A 6,744-nucleotide genomic window follows, 5' to 3' on the forward strand; every position below is an offset into this window, starting at 1 on the left:
TTGTTTTAACTTGTTCACAACTGCAAAGACCCTATTTCCAAATAAGGCTAATTTCACAGTAATAAGCGATTAGGACTTAGATATACCATGCTGTGGGACACATTTCTATCCATTACAGGATCCTCACTGCCATCCCTATCTACACATGAAGTAAACTGAGCTTGAGGGAATGGGGCTGAAGGGAGACTGGCAAAATTGGGAGAGCCAGTAGTTAGGGTCAAGAAATTCCTGAAATAGATCGTGCTATGTTTAAAAGATTCAGTGTAAGTACTTGGAGTGTTTGAGGAACAAGGAGTAATTCAGAATTCTTTGTATCTAGAGCAAAAATATGTGGTGCCATCCAGGTGTTCAATAGCAGAAAAGCAAACTGAGATACACTGTAATAGGAGGTGTCGAACACTAAAACGTTTAAAAGTTCATGTGCAGCTAATTCAGGAGGAAAAGAGGACTATTATGCATAAGTACCTGTTAAGTATCTCTGGCTCTGTGCTGGGGTACTTATGTTAAAAATTTTGTTTGATCCATGTGAGCCAGGTATTATACCATCCTATCATGAGTGGAGAAACTTACCCACTGCCTCCTAGAATCTAAGTAACTTGAATGACCAGGGTTGTTTCCCCCGTAAAAGAGTCAAAGCCTGTCCAGGGGCAAAACTGTGAAAATCAGCGAGGAGAGAGAAAAGAACAGGCAGGAAAGAAGAAACACAGTAAAGCAGCTGTGTGTCCACAGGAAATGTGCCTTCCCTACGGTTTTGTAGCAGCTGTGAAATGCCACAATGCACCCGTCTTGGAGTGACTCTTATTTTCTTACCACTGACACCCCAGATCTGCTTGCTACACTCATCTCTGACTCCACGGCTAAGTTACCCTCACCTCCTGACAACCCCTGACCCTCAGTTAACCCCACCCCTCCTGAGCCCACCTCTAAATAGCATGCAAAGCAGAAGTGACCCCACTTCCCTGGCACCGTCCTCCTCCTCCTCCAACCTTCAGCTGCAAACAGACCTTAAGAAGACCCTTTTCTTCTTCCTTTATCAAGCCTCACTCCAGCATCCTCTATGCCCCCTCCCTCATGGCACCAGTACAATAAATCTGGTTGTTTCAGTGAACTGAATTTGCCAAACTACAGGCTGGTCCCTGGTGGTCTGGATGAGTCAGTATTAACACCCCAATGCTCATGAACAGCCCTCCAAACTGATGTTTGGTGTTTTGGCTTTGTTTCTTTGACCACAGCATCCACATGTGACTTCGAGGAAAGGGATGGCACCTTTTTCCAGGGAACAATTGGGTCATTTTAGGTGCTTTCATTGGAGCCCTTAAGTAGTTGGTTATGTTGGCCTTTGTGTAGTTCTCAAAGTCTTTTTGACTTCAGCAAAAGGAACAAAACAAAATATGAAAATAGATGAGCAGCCTTCATGTGACAGCTGGGAGGCCTGTATTGTGAGAAAATTAATTAAGCCAAATTCCTTCACTCAATGGATTCTCACTGAGCCCTTTTTATCAGCCATAGCCTCTGCTAGATATTGGGGACCAGGTCAGAGCCCTGCTGTCCTTGCTTCCTGGAAGCCTGTGAATATTCAGTAATTCAGCACTATTCACAGTAATATTCAGCACTATTATTCTTAGAACTGCTAGTCTAAGCTACAGTTTATTGAGCATCTACTATGCCCAGAACCATGCTGACCCCTTTACAACAGAGCTTCTCAAACTGCAAAGAGCTTGGACGTCCCTGGTGGTCCAGTAGTTAAGACTCCCCTCTTCCACTGCAGGGGGTGTAGGTTTGATTCCTGGTTGGGGAACTAAGATCCCACATGCTATGAGGCGTGGCAAAAAACCCCCAAACTTCGAAGAGCTAGAGAGTCCCCTTGTATCTGGCTAACTATGCAGGCTGTATTTGGGGCCTGAGGGTTCTATTTCTAATGAGCTCCCAGGTAAGGCAGATGTGGCTGGTCCAGGAACCAGACGGCGAGGTGGCACATCTTATACACCTGTATTTGTCATCAATCCACAAGCATATTCTGTGGAATGATGACCTCCTCCCCAGGGGAAGATGTAATTGCTGCCCTTCCGTATGTAGATACTAGGTTTTAGGAAAGCTACACATGGTACTTCATGGTGCACAGTTGACTTTCCACGTTTGGCATAATTTATGGTTTCCTTTCCTACAGCCCATTCACTTTCCACTCTGCAAGGTGAGCGTATCATGTGTTCTCCTTCCTGCTCTCACACCTCTACCATCTCATGCTCCTCACTGTTAGCCAAGGGCCCCATGGATCAGTCAGGGTTCTCCAGGAAAACAAGACCAATAGGATGTGTGTGTGTGTGTGTGTGTGTGTAAACCTGTCTTTACCATTAATAACTGATTGGTTGAGGCCCACCAATATTATGGAGGATAATCTGCTTTACTTAAAAGTCTACTAATTTATTTATTTATAAATTTATTTATTTATAAATTTATTTATTTATTTTTGGCTGCATTGGGTCTTCGTTGCTGCACACGGGCTTTCTCTAGTTGCGGCGAGTGGGGGCTACTCTTCGTTACGGTGCACGGGCTTCTCATTGCGGTGGCTTCTCTTGTTGCGGAGCACAGGCTCTAGATGCGTGGGCTTCAGCAGTTTGGCACACGGGCTCAGTAGTTGTGGCGCACGAGCTTAGCTGCTCTGCGGCACGTGGGAGCTTCCCAGGCCAGGGCTCGAACCCATGTCCCCTGCATTGGCAGGCGGATTCTTAACCACTGCGCCACAAGGGATGCCCCAAAGTCTACTGATTTAAATGTTTATCTCATCTAAAAAAAAAATCTTCACAGCAAATCTAGACAAGTGTTTATCAAATACCTGGGCACACTGACCTTGCCAAGTTGATGCATAAAATACATCATCACACCCTGTTTCTTATTTTGCCAAAGTGTCTGAGTATTCAGAAGTCCACCATGGACTTCCACTCACCTGCTCCCTGTCAGCCTCAGGGCCCAGAGGTCACTTTGCCTTCTCCTCTCCCTTCACTGCTCCCCTTAGCTCCTGCCCAGCCCCTCCTTCTTTTAAGCCACACACTGTAATTCTCCCATCCTTAAGATGGGACCCATGCTCCCTTGGCAACTGCCACTTTTTCTTGCCCAACTGTCTCCACTTCCTCACCTCCTTTCTCTCTCCAAACTACTCCATCCCAGCAGCTCTACCACCTCTGCTCTGCTCAGGGGCCCTCTATACCAAATACCAGGGTCAGTATTCTCATCGGTGTCTCGTCTAATTCGTTCTTCCAGCAGCACTTATCTTCACGGAATATCCCTCTTTCTTGAAACACATTTGCCGATTCCAAGGCTCGGCACTGCCCAGATCTCTCTCCAGCTCATGGTGGCTCCTCCGTCTCCTTCCCCTTTCCCCGCTCCCCCCTTTTTTCTTGTCCTCCCCCTCTGGATCTCCCTCCTCTCTTCCTAGTCTCCAAAGCTGGTGTGGCAGATCCACCCTCTCCAAGACAGCTTCTGAACCTGCACTTGTCCATCCCAGGGTCTCAATTCCTGCTCTGTGCTGGGACAACAGATTTCCACCTCCAGCCTTGGCTTTCTCCCTGGACAGTCATAACTATTTGTCTTTTGAGCATTTCAGACCCAGCAAGTCCAAAACTCATCTTTGTCTCCTAACCCTTTCCCAGAAACCTGCTTTGCAGTCTCCTAGGCAGACCCTCCAATCACCCAGTTGGGGCCAAAACTACAGCCGTTTCTCACTCCTTTGACACCCAGCAGCACACCATGGGGAAAATCACCACTGTTCACCAGCTGACTCTGGAATGGCCCATGTCCTGCCTGCATTTCTGTGGCTGCTTCTAACATGGCCTCTGCCTCCTCCATCCAGCTCCAATCTGATCTGCACGGTGATCACGTAAAATCAAAGTCCCATCAGGCCATGCCCTCACTTGAAACCCTCTAAGTGTAAAATCCACAGTCACTCCATTCCAGCCTCCCTTTTCTCCAGGGGCGAGGACAAGCCTCCTGCTTTATGGCCTTTGCACATGCTGTTCCCTCTGCTGGAATGTTCTTTCCACACACCTCTGTTCAGTATGCCCTCCACCTGCTCTCTCCTCAAATGTTACCTTCTCATGAAGGTCCTACCTGACCGCCCCAGCAGGATCCTTCTTAGCCTGCTTTATTTTTTTCATGCCATCTACCATCTGATTCCCCTTCCAGCTTCTAAAAGCCAGGATCTTCTGTCCACTATGGTCTCCCCAAGGTTGAAACAAATGGTGGCACACAGCAAGCCTTTCATAAAAATAGACACAATCTGCAACATAATATAAACCAAATGAAATGTATACATTAAGTGTGAGATGGCTCGATGGTCCTTGAGCAGCATTGACATTCAGGGTTCTCTTTCTTGCTTCACTGTGGTATCTGTCACAATCCCATCTCGTGTCAAGGAAAACTCCTTCCCATGGCCTCCAGTTGCCTGCCCACCTCCACCCTGAGCTGACACCCTACTGTACTTGCTCACTGGCTGCCTCACTGGGTGTGCTTCCACAACTTTAGGGCCTTTGCTCTCATGGTGGCTTCTACCTGGGACCCTGATCTCACCCAGGCTTGGGCTTGATCAACTCCCTCATCTCAGATGTCACAATCACAGTGGAACCTGTCCTGACCTCTTCTTTAATACTGTGACTGTCACCAGCTTATCCCCAGCACCCCTGTTACCTGATGCTGCTCCACTTTCTTTTTCCTCTGCAGCATGGATCAAACATAGCAGATCATGTTATTGATTTTGCTAACTGCCCGCCCTGCCTCTCTCAGCCATCCCCTCAGCCAATTGTGTTCACAGATGCACCCTGAGAACCTGGAATGGAGCCTAGTATAATGAACGCCTAGTAGGTACTCAGTACACATTTGTTGAACGATCAAATGGCCTCGCGTATTTAATGAGGTAGACAGCATCATCCTTTTTCTGGATGAGAAAACTGAGGTGCAGAAAGGTTAAGTATACCTGAGATCACCTGGTTAGGAATTGATGAGGCAGGTTTTAACCCAGGTGCTCTGACTCATAACCCCTGTGCTAAGTGAAATGCAGAATAAACACAAAGCTTCGAAGAGATAACAGTGTACAGGGAGATGTCAGGTCAGGGGAAGGAACTGGACAGGGCAGGGAGGATTGATCTGATGCTGTGTGCTAGGAATTTGTGGGCCCAGCATTTTATCTGCTTTAGAACTGCAGTGGGCAGAACTGTGAGCACAAATTACCAACACTCAACAGGTAGTTCCCTGCCCAGTCACAGGGCTGGGAACCCAGGCAGAGGATCTGGACTTTGAGAGCAAGGCTGCGCTATTTGCCAAAGTACCTTAGTCGGACCTGCCTTGGCGAATCCTTGGTTCTTCCCCAGCTTCTCCTCCAGGACATGGTGCCTGGCTGGTGTTCCTGAGAAGGGGGTGCACATGAATCCTGTTAACGCTGAGTCAAGTTAAGTCTGAAGGGGGTGGTTCCCACTTGTATCTGCAGGTTCCAGGTAAGAACTCTGGGTGGCCCTGCCTGCATCTGGCTGTATTTGGGAGAACAATCACTTTATACAAAAATGAGCTTTACTCCTTTGCTTTGATCCATCTCCTGCAAAAGTCACAGAATCCAAGCATATGGCAAATGGTGACTCCCAGTAACTCCCCTACTCAGGAGTGATTATTCATAATTGAGAGGAAGAAACAAAAGGCTCCCAAGTCCAAGGAATAAGGAAAGCAACACTGCTAAGAAATCCCGTTCCCCAGTCCATCCACCTCTTTCCCACCTGCTCAACCGGGCCACTTTCTTTCAGGGAACTGGTATTGTCCTACTTGATCTGAGAAAAATCATTTGTCTGCAGTAGTGTATCACCTCTAGTAGATGTAGACACTTCTTTGCCTTCTTCCGTGGGGGAGTCCAACTTCAGTGCCAGGCAGATGAAGAAAGAGAAGGGTTGGTGGGAATCAGCCCTGCTCAGGGACCCGATACATGCTTGCTCCCAAACCCAAGAAACTGGAAGATTAAGGATGACCCCAGGAAGACCCCTCTGAGGCTTTGAGCTATGTTCAGCATAGGGCAGTGGCAAGGAGCCCTATCTAGAGGTCCAGAGGCCCTAATTCTTCTTGCCCCTCACGGCCCCTCGACCTCAAGTCAAAGTCCCTTAACCTGTCCCTCGGCCTCAGTGTGAACAGCTAGCTACACCCTACACTTCAGGGAGCAATAAGCACTCCGACCACCCACTGGGGGCCGGGATTGACCAAAGTCCCTCTGCGCACTCCACAGATTTCTCCTGATGCTCAGAAGGGACGTGTAAGGGCCGCTGTGAAAGTCCGCAAACCCCCCCAAAGCCGGAGATTAAACCTTGGGCATCGGATAGATGGCGAATCGGGGAGGTGACTCTTACTTTCTCCAGTCCTCCTCGTCTCTTCAGCGGCCCCGGGCCGGACCTAGAGGAGGGGTTTTGGCTGGAAGGGGGTTGGACCTGCCAGGGCGCGGGGTGCGGGGTGGTCACACCGGGATTCTGAAAGGTAGCGGCCCACTATGCGTGGCAGCCTTCTTCCTCCGCTCCCCCTCCCAATTCCAGCATTCAGCCTCGGCTCCAGGATCGTCCCTTCCGGCGTCCCCAAGCCCGTGTGGGAGTCGAAGGGGTAGAACAGCGAAGAGAGGTGCCCCCAGGCCAACCTTCCCACACCGGCGGCCGTCCACGGCAGGGCGCACCCGCGCGAGCCCTCCTGCTGACCGTGTTCTCTGCCCGCCTCCCCGCCCCCCCCCCC

This window comes from Lipotes vexillifer, unplaced genomic scaffold (genome assembly GCF_000442215.2).
Source record: "Lipotes vexillifer unplaced genomic scaffold, Lipotes_vexillifer_v1.1 scaffold469, whole genome shotgun sequence".
Classification (NCBI taxonomy): Eukaryota; Metazoa; Chordata; class Mammalia; order Artiodactyla; family Lipotidae; genus Lipotes; species Lipotes vexillifer.